This window comes from Mesoplodon bidens (genome assembly GCF_964165515.1).
Source record: "Mesoplodon bidens genome assembly, contig: HAP1_SCAFFOLD_49, whole genome shotgun sequence".
Lineage (NCBI taxonomy): Eukaryota > Metazoa > Chordata > Mammalia > Artiodactyla > Ziphiidae > Mesoplodon > Mesoplodon bidens.
Genome location: NW_027671810.1, coordinates 2,897,666 through 2,917,217, shown reverse-complemented (window position 1 = coordinate 2,917,217; position 19,552 = coordinate 2,897,666). Strand labels below are relative to the sequence as shown.

General features: G+C 34.9%; 1 long non-coding RNA gene across 8 annotated transcripts in view; it reads left to right on the top strand.

The window, feature by feature from the left end:
• LOC308611006 overlaps positions 1–19,552 on the top strand; it is a 178,963-nt gene that overhangs the window by 65,823 nt on the left and 93,588 nt on the right. Inside the window, exon 3 of one of the 8 annotated variants that reach the window (XR_014014735.1) lies at positions 14,546–14,569. The exons of the other annotated variants lie outside the window; for them this stretch is intronic. This is a non-coding gene — a long non-coding RNA (uncharacterized lncRNA). Of the gene's footprint in view, positions 1–14,545; positions 14,570–19,552 lie in introns of those variants that run through there. 8 annotated transcript variants of the gene reach the window in all.

Sequence of the window (19,552 nt, the reverse complement as noted above, 5' to 3'; positions counted from 1 at the left end):
ATGGACCATCCCTTTGTCTGGTGTATCTCACCCCTTAGTCACCTAGTAGCCATCTTGGTTATAGAACTGACTGTCTCCGTATCACAGTGCTTGTGTCCAAGTCACCCTTATTTTATTTAATAATGGCCCCAAAACAAAAGAGGAGTGATGCTGGCAATTTGGATATGCCAAAGAGAAGCTGTAAAGTTCTTTCTTTAGGTGAAAAGGTGAAAGTTCTTGGTTTAATAAGGAAAGAAAAAATCACATGCTGAGGTTGCTAAGATCTATGGTAAGAATGAATCTTCTGTATGTGAAATTGTGAAGAAGGAAAAATAAATTCATGCTAGGTTTGCGGTCACACCTCAAATTGCAAAAGTTATGGCTACAGTGCATGATAAGTGCTTACTTAAGATGGAAGAGGCATTAAATTTGTACAATAAGATATTTTGAGAGAGGAAGGGACCACATTCACATAACTTTTATTATAGTATATTGCTATAATTTTTACATTTTATTATTAGTTGTTGTTAACCTCTTACTGTGCCTATCTTATAAATTTTATCATAGGTATGTAAGTATAGGAAAAAAACACAGTACATATAGGATTCGATGCTTTCTGCTGTTTCATGCAACCACTGGGGTCTTGGAACGTATACCCTGAGGATAAGGGGGCTACTGCATTTTCTAGTGTACCTTCCTAAGGCAGAGGTTAGAAGTCAAGAAAAAAATATCCGAGACCCTCTTTCAGCTTGGGATCTTTATGTAAAAGAAATTCCACAAACTCAGTGCATTTATGTGAGACTTGGAATTTGAAAATAAGGAAAGGCAGTTATCCTGGTGCTTTAACTTTTGTGGCCAGCAAGCATCTCTATGGAGACATAAGTATTCATCTGTAGCATCATTCCTGTGTACTTAACTCCGTAGGTGGTAAGCACAATAGCTGCTTTTCTTTGTGAGTTTAGATGGAAAATGTATAGACTCTATGTACATTTAATGACAATTATGAAGCAATAACAATTGTTACAATCACACAGGTCAAGAAATGGAACATTGGCAACAACCAAGAATCCCCTCCATGCCTTGCATCATCACAAAACCCTCCTCCCATAGCACAAACAATAACCAGTTACCTAACTTTTATGTTAACCCATTCATTGTTTTTCTTTGTAGATTTATTACTTATGTGCACATTCCTATAATACTGTTGATAGATATTTGTGTTGTTTTCTATTTATGGCTGTCATGAACAGTGCTGAACAAGATACATGTTTATATATGTATCCTAGTACACAGGAGAACACATTTCTCTAGGGAGTGAACTACTGGGTTACAGGGAAGTTTCAGGAATGAGATGCTGAGTCACAGAGAAAATATGTCCTTAAACCACAAGATAATGACAAGTGGTCAAATCAACTTACACTTCCAACAGTGGTGGTGATTCATATTTAAATTCCTTGACATTAGTTGTTATCATTTATTTTAATATTTCCTATCTAATCTGTGTGTAGTGGTACCTCATTATGGTGTGAATTTTAGTTTTCATGATTACTAGTGAAAATATAAATATTTTACAATTTTAAATAGAGTTATTGGCTTTTGGGATTTGCTGTTTTTTGAAGGGTCTATTGAAATTTTGGCCTACTTTTCTATTGGGTTATTTGCCTTTGTATTCTTGCTTTTAAGAGTTTATTTCATTTTTGTAATTGAAGTATAGTTGATTTACAATATTATATTATGTTCAGGTGTAGAACATAGTGATTCAATATTTTTATAGATTATACTCCATTTAAAGTTATTATAAAATATTGGCCATATTTCCTGAACTGTAAATATATCTTTGTAGCTAATTTATTTTACACATTTTATACCTCTTTATCCCCTACCCCTATCTTGCCCCTTCCTCCTTCTCTTTCCCCACTGGTAAGCACGAGTCTGTTCCCTATAACTGTGAGTCTATTTCAGTTTTGTTATATTCATTCATTTTATTTTTTAGATTCCACATAGAAATGATCACATACAGTATTTGTCTTTCTCTGTCTGACTTATTTCACTAATCATAATACCCTCCATGTCCATCCATACTGTTGCAAATGGCAGGATTTCTTTCTTTTTCATGGCTGAGTAATATTTGTGTGTGTGTGTGTGTGTGTGTGTATCATACCACATGTTATTTATTCATTTGGCTGGTAGCAGGCACTTAGGTTTCTTCCATATCTTGGCTATTGTAAGTAATGTACATAATGCTGCTGTGAACATTGGGTGCATTCATCTTTTTGGATTAGTATTTTCGTTTTCTTTGTATATATACCCAGGAGTGGAATTGCTGGATCTTATGGTAGTTCTAATTTTAGTTTTTGAGAAACCTTCATACTGTTTTCCATAGTGGCTGCACCAATTCATATTCCTACCAGCAGTGTACTAGGGTTCCCTCTTCTCCACATCCTTGCCAACATTTGTTATTTGTAGTCTTTTTGATGATAGCCATTCTGACAGGTATGAAGTGATGTCTCATTGTGGTTTTGATTTGCATTTCTTTGTTGATTAGTGATGTGCATCTTTTCATGTGCCTATTGGCCACCTGTATGTATTCTTTGGAAACATGTCTATTCAGGTCTTCTGCCCATTTTTAATTGTTTTTTTTTTAATATTGAGTTTTATGAGCTGTTTATATATTTTAGATATTAACCCCTTATAGGTCATATCATTTGCAAATATTTTCTGCCATTTAGTAGGTTGTCTTTTCATTTTGTCAGTGGTTTCCTTTTCAGTGCAAAAGCTTTTAAGTTTATTTAGGTCCCATTTGTTTATTTTTGTTTTGGTTTCCTTTGTCTTAGGAGACAGATCCAAAATAATATTGCTATTATTTATGTCAGAGTGTTTTGCCTATGTTTTCTTCAAGGAGTTTTATGGTTTCTGATCTTGTATTTAGGTCTTTAATCCATTTTGAATTTATTTTTGTATATGATGTGAGAAAGTGTTCTAATTTAATTGTTTCACAAGTAGCTGTCCAGTTTTCCCATCACCACTTATTGAAGAGACCTTTTTCCTATTGAACATTCTTGCCTCCTTTGTCTTAGATTAATGGACCATAAGTGTATAGGTTTATTTCTGGTCTCTCTATTCTGTTCCATATGTCTGTTTTGGTGTCAGTACCATACTGTTTTGATTACTGTAGGTTTGTACTATAGTCTGAAGTCAGGGTGTGAGATACCTCCAGCTTTATTCTTTTTAAGTTCTTTTCACGTTTGGAATAGTAGTCTCTCTATTGGTTTTATATGTTGCAGTGATCTTTTCAAACTCTGTGGCATGACCTCTCTTTTAACTATCTTTGTGTTTTCTTTTGTTGGAAAATATTTCTTAATTTAATGTGGGTAAATACATCAATCTTTTCCTTTAAAGCTTATACTCTTTTCCATCTTTCTACTTTGTGGCTTAAAGATAGCCTCCTATGTTGTCTTTTAAAATATATTTGGTACCATTTCACATTTAGGTCATTAATCCATCTGGAAATAATTTTGTTTACAATATGAAACAATTTTAATTATTTTTTCTTCATGGATACCCTAGTGCTCAGCATTTTTTAATCGAAAAGTTTGTTATGTCTTTGTTGAGGTGCTGTGATACCTCTGTTATGCAGAGTTGCCATGTGTGTGTGTGTGTGTGTGTACATATACATATATATATGATTTTGTTTTAATAATATATGTTTTGGTTTGTTTTTCTGTGTCTCTATTTAGTCTTCTTTTGGTTCATTTGTTTGTCTCTATATCAAAACTGCACTCTCTTTGTTACTATAGCTTTATAAGAACACTAAATATTCAGTAGAACAAGTTTTCCCACATTTATATTATTCTTCAAGTGTGTGGTGGGCTTTTGTAATCCGTATAAATTTTTAAAGAAGTTTTTCAGGTCCAAAACAAAATCTTTGGCATTTTCACTTAGATTTTGCTTACTCTATAACTTAATCTTTAGAGACTTAACATCTTTTCACTATTAGGATATCCAACTTATAAACACAAAATATATCTCTATTCATTTCTGATTTCTTCAAGGTCTTTGAAAAAGTATTATAATGTTGTCTGTAAAGGTTTTGTATATCTTATTGGATTTATTGCTACTTCAGCTTTTTGGTGCTATCTAAAAGGATTTTTTAATATCACTTTCTGTTTGATGCTATTATATAAAAATACAATTTATTTTTATTGATTTTTATCTAGAAATCTTATGAAACTCTCTTACAAATCCTAGCAATTTCCTGTACATTATTTTGTGTTTTCTCTGTACACAACAATATTATATATAAATAGAACAAGTTGTGTGTTTTCTTTTCTAATCCTTAGACATCTTAGTTCTTTTTCTTGACTTTCTCCACTGGCTAAACTCTCAAGTACAATACTGAATAGAGTGGTGACAGGGGGCATCCTTGTCTTGTTCCTGATCTTTAAATCTTTCATCATCTCACCTGTATCTATAATGTTACTCTATGGTAGATAGCTAATTTTCATTTAAGAAAGTTTCTGTTTCTACTTTGATAAGATTAGCTGCGGGTTTTTGTAAAATCACACACGACTGCTGAAATTATAAGAAACTTTTGATTTAATTTTTTTGTATGTTTAATTTTATTATTAATTTTGTTGTCTCAAATAATTTTGGTTGTCTGTCATGAAATTAGCCTTTTATGTTGGACTCAGTTTGCTTATATTATATTTATCATCTGTTTTCCTGGGTAAGGTCACCTCTAATTATCCTTTCTTATCCTGTCCTTTCCTGTCTTGAAATGAAGAAAATATTAAAAAGTAGTTGAATAGTGTTCCCTCTTTCTATTCTCAAAGAGTTTGTGTACTACTGGAATTCTTCCTTTCTTTAGAACACACTAGTGAAAAATCTTGGATTTCAGCTCTCTTCATGGTGAGAGTAGTGAGTGCTGATTCAATGTCTGTAATGTATAAAGGTATGTATAAATTTCTATTTCTGTTTGAATCTATTTTGATGTTATATTTTTCTAGAGGACTGTGATTTTTATAAAATTTAAAATTTATTTGAAAACTCTTTGTTCACTTTTTCCTTTGTAAAGTCTGTAACATGTATGTGATATATGACCCTTTTACCTTTCTGATATTGGTTTCTTGTGCTTTCTATCTTTTTTTTTTTTCTTTTTTGGTCTTGAGAAGTCCCTCAAGTAGATAGCCATTTTTATTAGTATTTTCAAATGTTAGCTTTTGAATTTGTATTGTTTATTTTCTATGTCATTAATTTCTGCTCTTGCATTTATTATTTACTTCTTCCACTTTCTTTGGGTATGTCTCTTGAAGATAGCACATAGTTACATGTAATTTTATACAATCTGACATTTACTTTCTTTTCATTTGGAGCAGCCAATCCATTTGCATTAAATGTAGTTACTAATTTGGTTTAAATCTTCCTTTTTTTCCTACTTGTCTAAATTCTTTCATATTTTTCTTTTTCTTCTGGAATCATAAAATATTTATAGCAGTCTACTTTTACTCTATTAAGTTTGAAACTGTAAGCTCTATTTTATTATTTAATGACAATTTCTGTCAGAATTTACTAAATATTTAGAACTGAAAAAAAAAACCCTCGCTGGGAACCTGTAAATCAATACTTGTAATCTGTGTCACACACACACACACACACACAAACACACACACATATTTGAAAGGAAACTTATTAGAAATTAATTAGCTAAGTTTGCAACATAAGAATTAAATAGATTGTGCCATAGAAGAAGAGATAATTAATAAAACAAGTAGGACAAACAGAAAACAAACTATAGAGGGTATCAATAATCACCAACTTGTAGGAGGACTCACACTTCACACTATTTAAAAAAATAGTGGTAGGACAGCAAAATGGCATCACTCAATTGAAAACCATCTAAGCAGTTCCTCCAACAATTAAACATGAAATTACCATATGACCCAGCAATTCTACTCCTAGATGTATACCCAAGAGAAATGAAAACATATGTTCACACCAACTGAACAAGAATGTTTATAGCAACATTTTTCATAGTAGCAAACAAGTGGAAACAGTCAAAATGTCCATCAACTGAGGAATGGATGAACAGAATTGGTATGTCCATAGAATGAAATATTACTTGGCTATAAAAAGGAATGAAATACTGATGCATGCTATCACCTAGATGAACCTTCAAAATATTATGCTAAGTAAAAAAGTCAGTCACAAAAGACCTTATATTGTATGATTCTCTTTCTATGCAATGTCCAGAATAGTGAAATCTACAGAGACAGAAAATAGATTAGTGGTTGCTTAGAGCTTGTGGGAAGTAGGGTGGGAATATAGGGAGGTGATGCCTAAAGAATATTAGATTTGTTTTTTGAAGTGATAAAAATGTTCAAAATTGACTGTAATGATGGTTGCACTTATATGTGAATATACTCAAAATCACTGAAATCTATAAATAGGTGAATTCGATGGTATGTGAATTATATGTCAGTAAAAAATGGGATCTAAATAGACAGTAGAGAGGATCAGTAAACTTCAATTTTGTTTCTTTGAAAATATAAAGAATGGTATTTTTTTATGTTCATAGAAGAGGAAGGCACAAACAAAACTCTGAAAGAAAAGGGGTTTTATTTACATATATTTGGAGTTTTACTAATTATAGGAATAAAGTAAAGAGTATTATGCCATTAATATGAAAATTTATAAAAAATTGAATTAAAAAATAAAATTAGCACCATTGTCTTAAGAGGAAATAGAGAAACATAGTATACTAACAACTTTTACATGAATAGGATAGTCTGGTCAAATGTCTACAAATCAGCAAACAAAAACACCAGGACCAGACATTTTAAAAGTGACTTTGCAAATCCTTCAGGACTCAAATTAACCTTTATCTTATATAAAATTTTTCAGAGAGTGAAACAAGAGGGTATACTCCCTTTTTCAATATACAATAGCCAAACCAAAATAAATAAATAAAATATACAACACATCCGTTTATAGAGATCAATAAAACTATTCCAAATAAAATATTAACACAAGATTAATTTATATGTACAGAAGCAAAAGCCAGTGGAAAATACATTTGAAAACAAAAAAAGAAGTGGAAAATTTCTGCGTACAAAATACAGGAAAATCTGTACTCTCTGAACTTGCTGGATACAAGACTGATGTACAAAAACCAATAAGAATTTAAAATATTAGCAACAACCAGTAAGAAAATGTACTACTATTACTAAATACTATTCCATTAATACGTGTACTATTAAGTAAAAATATCATTCACAATAAAATAATAAATATCAGGTATTTGAGAATAAATATAATAATGTGAGTCAAATATTCATGGAGAAAATGATGCTTTCTTAAAGGATGTAAAAAATTAAATGGAACACTTTATAATATTCTTTGAAAAAATGAATCAATATCTTATAATTGACCATGCCACTAACTTGTGTATGCATTGCTATTACAATGAAAATTGCAATAGATATTTTCATAAGCCATGACAAGCTAAATCTAACGTTTATATGGGAGAGAAGTGTATTAGGCAGAGTTCTCCAGAGAAACAGAAGCAGAGCCAATAGGAGATGTGTATGTGCAAAAAATCTGCAGGGCAGGGCAACAGGCTGGAGACCCAGGGAAGAGCTGATATTGCGGTGTGAGTCGAAAGGCAGTCTGCTGGCAGAATTCCCTCTTTTTGAGGGGCCATCAGTCTTTTTTCTATTAAGACTTTCAACTGATTGGGTTAAATGTTAATCTCATCTAAAAAAATTCTTCACACAAATATCATGAATAATGTTTGACCAAATGTCTGGTTACCGTGTCTTAGCCAAGGTGACCATTAGGTATAAGTAGGGAGTTGAAAGTAGCCAAAAATTTTTGAAGAAGTTATGAAAACATTAAGAAACATGAAGAAAGGGCAACCTATGCTACCTGATATAAACACTTAAAGTCATATTAATTAAAAGAGTGTGGTACCGGCACAGCAAAGGTATAGACAAACAAAATTGAACAGAATATAGGGCCCAGGAACATAGATAGCTGAAAAAAAAGACTATTGTGGTAACATTACAGATTTGTGGAGAAAGGATGAACCTTTTAATAAATGGTGTTGAGATTATTGGAAATTCATATGGACAAAGGGTTAGACCCCTATCTTAAAGAAATGAGAAAATAAATTCCAGTTCAAATCAAACATTAAATATGAAAGAAAAAACATTAATACTTTAAAAGCAAAATATGGATATAGCTTTATGAAATCAGGTTAGGGAAAGGTGTCTTAAACACAACATTTAAACAATCACAAAGTATGAAGAAAAGCTGAACAGATTATATGACATTAATATTGAAACATTTCCACAGCAGTATAGACAAATGGACAAATAAAAACACAAAAGAATAAATCTGGGTGGCCACGAAACTTAGAAAAGAAAGGTCAGCCTCTCTATCGTTAAGGAAATTCTTATTTATCTACATTAGAAGCTATGTGCATTGGAATCTTAATGTAGTGCTGTTTATAATAAGGTGGATGTTACCTAAATTCCCTTCTTAAAGGTAATTGATAAATTATGGTTTGTTCTCAAAAGTAATATTATACAGTAGGTAAATTGAATGAAATGTTTTTGTCTGTATTAACATGGGTGGATCATAATAACATAATGTGGATTTAAAAAATAAATTGCAGTTACAAAAAGAGTATGTAGGCTTACAAATATATGAACTGAAGGGATGGGTGTGTGTGTGTTTGTGTATGTATGTGAGAGAGAGAGCGAGAGACAGTGTGTGCATGAGTTTTTGTGTGTGTTAAATAAGAATATATATGTAGTCAGATATGGCAACATGAACATAGAAGATTCACATAGCTTTTGGATAGAGATCTCTCTAATGATTGGGGATAATCTGAAGTGAAATGCAGGAATCAGATCTTTGGAAATACGGTCAGGCTCCATGTGAAGTTTTGAAAAATTTACCACTTTAAATAAACATTTTCTTCTCTGAGTCTGTTAAGATTTATTGCAAGTTCGATCTAATGAGCTGTATAGTAGAATGAACTTTTCAAAGTATGCTTGGTAAGGGATAGATTTCAGATCATTGATTGTTCCCCTAAGGACTAAGGTGAGGAGGCTCCAAAGCAAGGATTTTGTCGATATATAAATCTGCTTTCTTGAAGAGCTAATTATTTGTAGTTATGGCAGTATAATTTATTGAAACTTTAATTTGTGTTTGTTTTCCCCAACAACTCTATTACCACCACTTCAAGATGGTAGTCAACATTTGCTGTTAATTACTTCAGGGGAGATTTGTGTTAGGGTGAAAAGCTGGTGTTTCCTGGAATTGACAGATTTTCCTTTGTTCTTTGAAAAGCACAAATACTTTGAAAGAATAATGTTAGGTGAGAGAGAGAGAGAGGAAACAGAGGAGAGCCATTGAGACTCCAAAGGAAGAGGGATAGATGTCCCTGAGGCTGGAGAGAGGGACATATCTTCATGTAGCAGAAGACTTAAACATTCACTGTGGCAATGTGAAAATAGGGCATGTCTCCAGAGATACAGAAAGATTTCAGAAACAGTGGTTATGCACTTCATGCAAGTAATATGGGTTCAGGCACCAACTTTCCTGTTATTCCAGTTTATCAGTGAAGCAGTAGAGTCAGCAGATTTAAAGCCACCATGAAAGTTCAACAAGATATATCTTTTGTTTAAGGCCCAAATACAGAGCCTCTACCACACTTTCTAGGGATATTTTAAGCCTCTAGAATGTTCATGTGATCTAACGAAAGAAATGGATTCTTGAATGATGACAAACTGGTAGAGTTTCTTCTTTGCCTGATGGGATGAGGGCTTACATTATTATTAAATTTGAAATAAAAGAAGTAAATGAGCCTCTTCTTGACCAAACACTTGAAATTCACTTTAAGGAGAATACCAATATGGTGTTGTAGAATAACAAAATCTCATGCAAGAAGGGAGCCTAGTAATCACTCGATCCAGCCAACCATTTTGTAAATAAGGAACCTGAAATTGATCAAATGTGGACAACTTGCCCGAACTTAATATTCTGGTAATTAATCAAGCTGCGATTCAAACTCAGGTCTTTTGATTCCAGGTCTAGTTTATTTTTCCCATTATATTAGGCTTTGTTTAAATAGATATAATTTTAAAAGTACATGATACCTTTACTCACTGTGGGACAGTATTACAACATGAAGGTTTTATTTCTATTTGCCTTTCCTTGAACCTAGGACAGTTGAGGACGACACACACACACAGACACACACACACCACTCAGTAAATCTTCATTGCTTGGACTATCAATCCATTGGTATTTTAGCATTTTCTTCAGAGATATGATGCATCCTAAGAAGGTATATTTTCAAATAGCGTATTTCAGATGAATTATCTAAATGTGTGGGGGTTAGTTCCTGAAAATCTATTTCTCAGTTAATTGCTAGTTAATGTTTTTCTATTTTTACCACCTTAATCAACTATCCTTTACCTGGACTCTTAAAAAGGGCCTTCTAAAGTTTCTTCTTGAATCCTTGTTTACTTGTCTATAGGAAACTCCCCATAGATAATCTTTTTTTTTTTTTGTGGTACGCGGGCCTCTCACTGCTGTGGCCTCTCCCATTGCTGAGCACAGGCTCCGGACCCGCAGGCTCAGCAGCCATGGCTCGCGGGCCCAGCCGCTGCGCAGCATGTGGGATCTTCCCGGACCGGGGCACGAACCTGTGAACCCTGCATCGGCAGGCGGACTCTCAACCACTGTGCCACCAGGGAAGCCCCCCCCCCAATAGATAATCTTAAAAAAATAAATTAGGTCATTTTTCTCCCATGTTTAAGCCTCCAAACCCAACTCTGCATTGCACTATCCTATTGTAATTGAATAAAATCAATATTTCTCACCTTTGACTAAAAAGCTTACATGATATGGCATCTCCCAAATACTCCTTTGTTTGGTCTGCTATGACAAAAATACCATAGACTGTCTTTTTCTGTCTTATATCACTTATATATGGAATCTAAAAAAGCCAAAGTCATAAAAGCAAAGAGTAGAATGGTGGTTTCCAGGACTGGGGGTGGGGAAATTGGAAAAATGTTGGTCAAATGATATAAACTTGCAACTGGTATTGATAGGTAAATAAGCCCTGGAGATTTAATGCACAGCATGGTGATTACAGTCAACAGTACTGTACTATAAACTTCAAAGTTGCTAAGAGACTAGATCATAATTATTCTCACCACAAAAAAATGATAATTGCGGGACATGATAGAGGTGTTAGCTAATGCTACTGGTGGTAATCATACTGCAATATACAAATGTATCAAACCAACAAGTGTACACCTTGCACTTACATAATGTTATATTTCAACTATATCTCAAGAAAAAATACTATAGGCTGGGTGGCTTAAACACAAATATTTGTTTCTTATAATTCTGAAGTCATATTTCCCCCAAATACTACTTCACTATTGAGTTGTAAGATCATCTTACATATCCTGGATGCCAGTCTATGTTATGTATATATCTATATCTATATCTATATCTATATCTCATGAATATTTTCTCCAATCTTTGGCTTTCCCTTTCATTTTCTAATGGTGTCTTTAAAAGTGCAGAAATTTACAATTTTGATGTAGTTATAATTTTTTCTTTTATAATTATCAAAATGCTATTTTTAAAATTCTGCAGTAACATGGTTTTAATTATAAATTGAAAAGCAGATAGTATGGGTATGTGATTTTGTATCTCACGCAGAATTTGGCAGTCTGGTAGCTTGTGAATATTTTCTATTTGTGCTATTATTGCATGTATGAATTTATTTACGATAAATATACTTCTGTGATACATAGAGAATATTTAAATTGTCAGGATTTGCTATTTCCCCATAACTTTTTCCTCTCAATACTCTGAGGATTTGAAATGTTTCCTTTCTTAGTTGGTACAAGGCCTTTGTTGAGGTGGGGGGTGGACGGGAGAGAGATATAAAGAATGTAAAGAATACAAATAATAGCCCAGGTTATTCTCTATGAGGAAGAATGAAAGAGGGCAGAGGGGAAGAAGGATAGGGAACAATAAAGGAAGGGTGAGGACAGGAGAGAAGGGGTAAAAGGAAAGAGCAGTCACTATCAGGAATGGGATTTAGGAAAGGGAGTGTGTAACAAATCGTTCGGAATCCTAGCTGTGTGCTGCCTCCATCTTTAAAACAAATCAACACGATGTTCAGTGCTTTCTGGAGGTTGGTTTCTGTTTGTATGCATTATCATACCTAGGCTGTGATATATTTGACATCCTAAATTTTCATGGAGTTTATTTCCCACTCTTTGACATCTGTGTATCTTACTGACACAACTTGAGTACTTCCTACTTTTTCTCATGTCCAATCACCATAAACTCATCAATACAAGGGACTATCATAATGCTTTTGTGATATCCAGATGACTAATCTCCCTATGGGCTATAATATTATAGACATCGGGAGACTTGGCATAGCACTCAAGTAAGACAGAGTTTGAGTGTACTTCTGTCTCTGTCAGATAGAAGTAAACTGCTCCATTATCTTTGCTGTTTGATGTGGAGACAACTATTCGCCAGATCAATAGCTGTATATCAGGAGTTAGAGATGTTTTGATTTGTTCCAGGAAAAAAAGGCCCATAAAATCCAGCAGCTTTGATTAGAATTAGTACCTCATTATCTTATGATAATCAACAATCATTGTCCATGACTTATTTGCCTTTTTTCCAGGCCAAACAGATTATTTAAATGGGGCAGGTGATGGAGATTACCATCTGCATGGTTATTTTAGTCTCTGCAAATTCCCCAGATATGTGCTATTGCTATTTTTTTGGTATTGTTTGCATGTAGGGACAGTTCCAGGAGCTTCCACTTGGCCCTTCCTATGTATTTTTTTCCAGTTGTGGCAAAATATGCATGACATAAAAGTTACCATCTTAACCATGTTTAGGTGTACCATTTAGTGGCCTCAAGTACATTCACGTTGTTGTGCAACCATCATTACCATTCATCTCCAGGACTTTTTTCATCTTCCCAAACTGAAACTCTCTACCCATTAAACAACACCTCTCCATTCATCACTGCACCCAGACCCTGGCAATCACCATTCTATTATCTGTCTATATAAATTTGACTACTCTAGTACCTCATAGGACTGGAATCACAGTATTTGTGTTTTCGGTTCTGGCTTATTTCATTTAGCATAATGTCTTCAAAGTTCATCCGTATCGTAGTGTGTGTCAGAATTTTTTACCTTTTAAGGGTCATTAATATTCCATTGTATGTATAGACTACATTTTGTTTATCCATTCCTCTGTTGATGGACATTTAGGTTGTTTCCATCTTTTGGCTATTGTGAATAATGCTGCTAAGAACATGAAATTACAAACATCTGTTCAAGTCCCTGCTTTTAATTCCTTTGGATATATACTCTGAAGTAGAATAGCTAGATCGTATGGTAATTCTGTTTAATTTTTTGAGGAACTGCAATGGAGAAGGGTTCAGATTTCTACACATCCATGCCAATACTTGTTATTTATTATTGTTTTTAATAATAGCTATCCTAATGGGTGTCAGGCAGTAGCCGTTCTTAATAGCACTTACGTTGTTTGAGAGTTCTGTCATTTTCCAAGTATGTGTACTCCAAAAATACATTCAGATATGGGGAAATATAGTGTAGGTCACTGCACAGGATTTCTAATGAGGTGAACTTGTGTCAAAATTCCAATTATCACATGGCTTCCATAAGCCCTATTATGACCTGAAGACCACAGTGATGTTTTGGAACCTCAGGTGTGTAAATTTATCTTAATAATCTCTGAAAAATTCTGAGTTTTCCACTTTTCTTTCTAAACATTCCCCCTGGAAAATTGTAAACCCCTTTGAGGTAGACCCGGAGAAAAAAAAAATCACACTCTATACTTTTGACAGTGTTGCAGCAAAGTTTCTGAAGCTATTGTAGCCACCTGATCTCTGGTTTAGGTCTGGGCGAGGCTGTAATTTTCACTCCTGGAAAATCAATGCAGGTTTCTGCTCATTGTGCTTGAATTTTATTTTCATTTATACAGTTCAAGCCTGCTCATCAATGTAATTCCCAGTGTAAATGTGATTAATCTGTTACTGCTGGAAGTCACTTTGGGTCAAAATACTGCCACTCTGCCCTGCTGACCTTTATGATAATTGCACTCACCTTGTTTCTCATATTAAATGCTACCACTTAACCTCTGCTACTCTGTAACCCCATATTCCTGTTAAAAGCACGGGGGCCATTTCATTGGTGCTCTCCCGCATTGTCATCTTTAGCCCACAGAAGACAGATCCCACAGAGGTTTTCAAGGATGCTTGTATTTCTCTCATCAATGAATGTCTTAATGTCTTGAAGAAGAATGTTATCGATGACCTCTGTGGGGGCATAACTGTGGGATAGTTGAGTGGGTTTCACATACTTAATCCACTCCAACATTCTCATTTTAAGTACATGGATTCCTTTGTCTACATTCTGTCAGATAAATTATGGCATCTTGCCCTCTTTGAATGTTGCTGACTATTGAATCTATGTTTCAGTCAGCCAAACAAGCCAACGATTAGAGCCAATTCCATCAGCTAGAGCTAATACTTTGAATCTCAGGTAAGTTCTTTATAATAAATTCAACCCCTTCCAACTTTATATTGCATCTTTCTCAGTCTAGCACTTATAAAACATAAGCCAGGGCTTCCCTGGTGGCACAGTGGTTGAAAGTCCACCTGCCGATGCAGGGGACACGGGTTCGTGCCCCGGTCCAGGAGGATCCCACATGCCACGGAGTGGCTGGGCCCGTGAACCATGGCCACTGAGCCTGCGTGTCCGGAGCCTGTGCTCCGCAACGGGAGAGGCCACAACAGTGAGAGCCCCGCGTACTGCAAAACAACAAACAAAAAAACCCAAAAAACCATATGCCACACACACATTCTACAGGTTTCTGCTGATACACATTAGCAGGATATAGCATTTCTTTTGATGTATATGCTAACTCCTACCAGGGTGGACATTATACTTGCCTTCTGGGGCCTGGTGGAATCTGACTGTAGTTATTAGGATGCAGTAAGTGCTGATGTGCATGGGTCTTGATAAAAGTAGAAATTTCCTTGAAAACTAACCTATTTAGATGAGGTCTTTAGAGATATGTTAAGTAAGGGAAGGTTAGTTTCCTCAAATGGGGAGGAAGAAAGGGTGGCTTCCTTTGGCGAGGAAACCACAGGAAGATTTGGGTTAAAAATTTTCATATTAATCTGAGTCTGCCTACCTGCACTTATCCTAAATACTCAATATATCCTTATCTTAATACCCAGCTCTTCCTGATCAATGTCCTGATATTAATCTGTGAGACTTAGCACAGATGTACGTTGAACTTGGATTTTAATTCTGCAACTCACACTTTTAGATTTGAAACCTGATCCTCAGCCATGTCTGCTGTGTGGCTATAAGACATGAGAAAATTTTAAGGCCCTCAGTGTGGCTCTCTGTGTCTTCCCATGCCTCGATCTGAGAGTTTAAACACCTAACACCTTTTAACATTAAGTGTAAACATTTTCATTTTGTAAGCTCTCTGGTGCTATAAGAAGCAGCTAATGGTCCCCGTGGAGCTTGTAGTTACTACTGCTGTAATAGACAAAATCAGCTGCCGCTTGACATGTAAAAGTATTGTCTTCAACTGGCAATATGTTCAAAGCAAATATTGCTGGTAATTTATTTATTGTTTCCACTACTGGGAAGAAACACTTGTCTTTGCATTGGCAGTGGAGTCACTACTACATTCAAGCTCAAAACCTTATTCCAGAGTCCCATCTTGAGCATCTTTTTCCTGGGATTACTCATGCAGGACAGGAAATCTGCTTCAGGAAGTTTAGAAAGTAGATTTTAATAAAAGGAGCTTGTTTCAAAAGTTATAAAAGCTGGAGTCAAATGAAATAGGAAGGCAACCTAGAGTTTGGAAAGACTGAATCCCCTAAGCAGAACGGTAATGAATGTAGAGACTGCTGGTGGGTGCTGGGAACATGGAGGGAGAAGCCCTTGAGCAGGAATTGGACGCATGAGGGAGACGAAGCCTCAGTTGTACGTACAACTCAAAGAAAGAGGGCATTCTGGGTTCTCCCCTATCCCCTTCTTCCAAACTCTCACCAGTCCTTCCTTTACTCAAAATTAATTGGAAGCTAGTTGCCAGTGAATCCTGGGAAACCGAGTTTTCAGGAGTCAGTCCTCTAAAATATAAATCAGAGCTGGAAAAAGAGAAATAGTCTTTAAAAATTATTCACACAAATATGCCATCCCTTTACAATAACTTCTCACATTCCAGTTCACTTGTTCAAATACCCCACCACTATGATAGTACTTTGACGCAAAGTCTGTTTACTCCCTTGCTTTCTCCTGATACTGCCTTTGTATCTCTCCTTACTCTCTTACATTCCAGTGTCCATTATCTAAGAGTGTGTTTGTCCCTAGCCCTGTTCCAGTGTCTTTTAGTTATGCTGGATCAACCCAAACCATTGCTTTCTCTTTTCTTGATCTCCAGCTTTCAAAGTCTTCCCAAGTAAAGTGTATAATAGTTTAGATGGTTTCCTTTATAAATTCATGATCACTAACCTAAAAGGTCCTTTAATATTGCCCTTTAATTCTGCTACATTAATCTGGACCCATCATTTCCCACTCTTTACAGTTTGTTCTCTCTTTCTGCACTATTCTTTGTTTTTTTAAAAAAATCTTTATTGGAGTATAATTGCTTTACAATGTTGTGTTAGTTTCTGCTGTATAACAAAGTGATTCAGCTAGTGCACTCTTCTTAAATGGCATGTCCCCACCATTTGCTATAATATCAGGAGATAATCTCTTTTAATTCACAGAAAAGAAAAGAAAAAACATTAGGAGAACTTTCCTGTTCATTAACATAATAGAGTTACTACATCTGCTGCCATCTTTATCTCCTTTGGTAATTTAACAGAACAGAAGCTCTATTCCTACTAAACCCAATTCCCTTACTCCTGATTTGGATTGCATCACCTTGCACTCTCTAAGGATCCTTATTTTGTTCAATACCTTCTCTAATCTGGATCTTTTCCACTATCTTTTTTAAACATTCTAAAATCTTCCAAATTGGGAAAAATAATAAAGAAGAGTAAAGCAAAAAAGAAAAGCAAAACCAAACTCACCTTTCTCCACCTGACTTCTATTACTAATTACCACACTATCTCTTCTTCAAAGGCACAGTTTTTAAAATAATTCTTGAAAATGTTTTTCTGTATCTTGGCAATTGTGAATAATGCTTCAATGAACATGAGAGTGCAATCTTTTTGAGATCCTGATTTCAGTTCTCTTATACATATACACACACACACACACACATATATATATACATATATATATACATATATCCATTCAGAAGTGGGATTGCTAAATCATATGATAGTTCTATTTTTAATTTTTCGAGAAGCCTCCATACTGTTTTCCATAGTGACTATATACCATTTTGTATTCCCACCAACAGTGTACAAGAGATCCAATTTCTCCATATTCTCTCTGGTGCTTGTTACCTTTGTATTTTTGAAACTAAGCATCCTAACAGGTGTGAGGTGATATCTCTTTGTGATTTTGATTTGTATTGCCCTGATGATTAGCGATGCTGAGTACCTTTTCATATACATTTTGGCCATTCATATGTGTTCTTTGGAAAATGTATATTCAAGTTCTTGGCCCATTTCTTAATCGAGTTATTTGGTTTATTTGCTACTTAGTTGTGGGAATTCCTTATAAATTTTGGATATTTACCTCTTACCAGATATATGATTTTCAAATATTTTCTCCCATTCCATTGGTTACCTTTCCATTCTGTTGGTTGTTTCCTTTGCTGTGCAGGAGCTTTTTATTTTGATGTAGTTCTACTTGTCTATTTTTGCTTCTGTGGTCTGTGCTTTTGGTGTCATAGCCAATAAATCATTGCCAAGATCAATGTCAAGAAGCTTTTCCCAAACTGTCCATCGACAGATGAATGGTTCAAAACATGTAGTATATATTTACAATGGAATATTTTCAACTTTAAAAGAAGAAGGAGGTTCTACCATTGTGGCAACAGGGATGAACCTGGAGGACAATAAGCTAAGTAAACAAGCCAGTCACAGAAGGACACATACTGCATAATTCCATTTATATGAGGTACCTAAAATAATCAGACTTCATGGAAGCAGAGAATAGAATGTTGGTTGCCAGGGGCTGGGGAAAGGGAGAAATGGGGAGCTGTTGTTCAGCAGGTATGAATTTTCAGTTATACAAGATGAATAAATTCGAGAAATCTGCTGTACAAATAGTGTCTGTAGTTAACAATAGTGTTAAGCACTTAAAATTAGTTAAGAGGGTCAATTTCATGTTAAGTGTTCTTACCACACACAGAAAAAATGGGACACAAGCTTTTGGAGGGGACAGATACGTCTATTACCTTGATTGTGTTAATTGTCTCATGGGTTTATGCATATGTCCAAACTCATCAAATAGTATACATTAAACATGTGCCATTTTTTGTGCATCAGTTGTGCCTTCATAAAGCTGTTTAAAAATGTTTATCTATATTTGATACCTTCACTTTATTACTTCCTTCTCATGCTTCAACCCACTCCCAATAGAATCCATCTTTTATTACTCCAATAAAAAGGTACTTCATAAGTTATTTCCAAATCCATGGATGTGATGTGAAAATTTTATCTCCTACTTACTTGATCTGTAAGTAGGATTTGCTTCTGTCTTTGAGACTTGATTTTCCTTGACCCAAAAACTCCTCTGGTTTTCCTCTAATCTCTGCGGCAGTTCATTCTCTATCTTCTCCTCAGACATGAAATGTTGAAATTCTTCAAAATTCAGTTCTAGGCCATTATGTCCCCTCACTCTAGAACTCATAATATGATTTCACAGAAACACACAGCTTCAGTTACCAACTCCATAAAGTTTGGACATTTGTGTACCTGAGACCTCTAATCTGAATTCTGTAAATCCAGTTGCCTATTTAACATCTAAATCTGTTCATTTAAAATATACATAAAGCTAAATACTCATGGTCTCCCTAAACTACCGAATCTCTCCTCCTTCATTTTCATTTGTCTTAGTGTGTAGTGACACCATTCACCCAGTTGTATAAACCAGGCACCTAACAATAATCCTTGAGTTCAACCTCTCACATCAGCCACTATATCCTATCCATTATCAATCTTATCCATTTTACCTCCTAGATACTTCCTTAATCTATCTAATGTTCTCTATCTACTCATCGTTGTAAGTGGTCAATTAATGCATGAATATAAATTTCCCTGATTGCTTTGCTTGGTACCTATAGTTTTTATGGCAGAAAAATTTATATAAAAAAAATCCGTTCATCTTCCCTATATCTTCCCTTCTGTTCCTCCATCCTCCTGTCCCCATTTCAAGCAAGTATCCAGGACTCCATAGAAACCTCTTCCTCAGGAAATATGCCATTTCTAAGCATCAAGGTGTGAAGGAGGATATTACAAGGCAGTTGGAGGATTAAAAGCCAGTGAGTACAACAAGCACTGCCT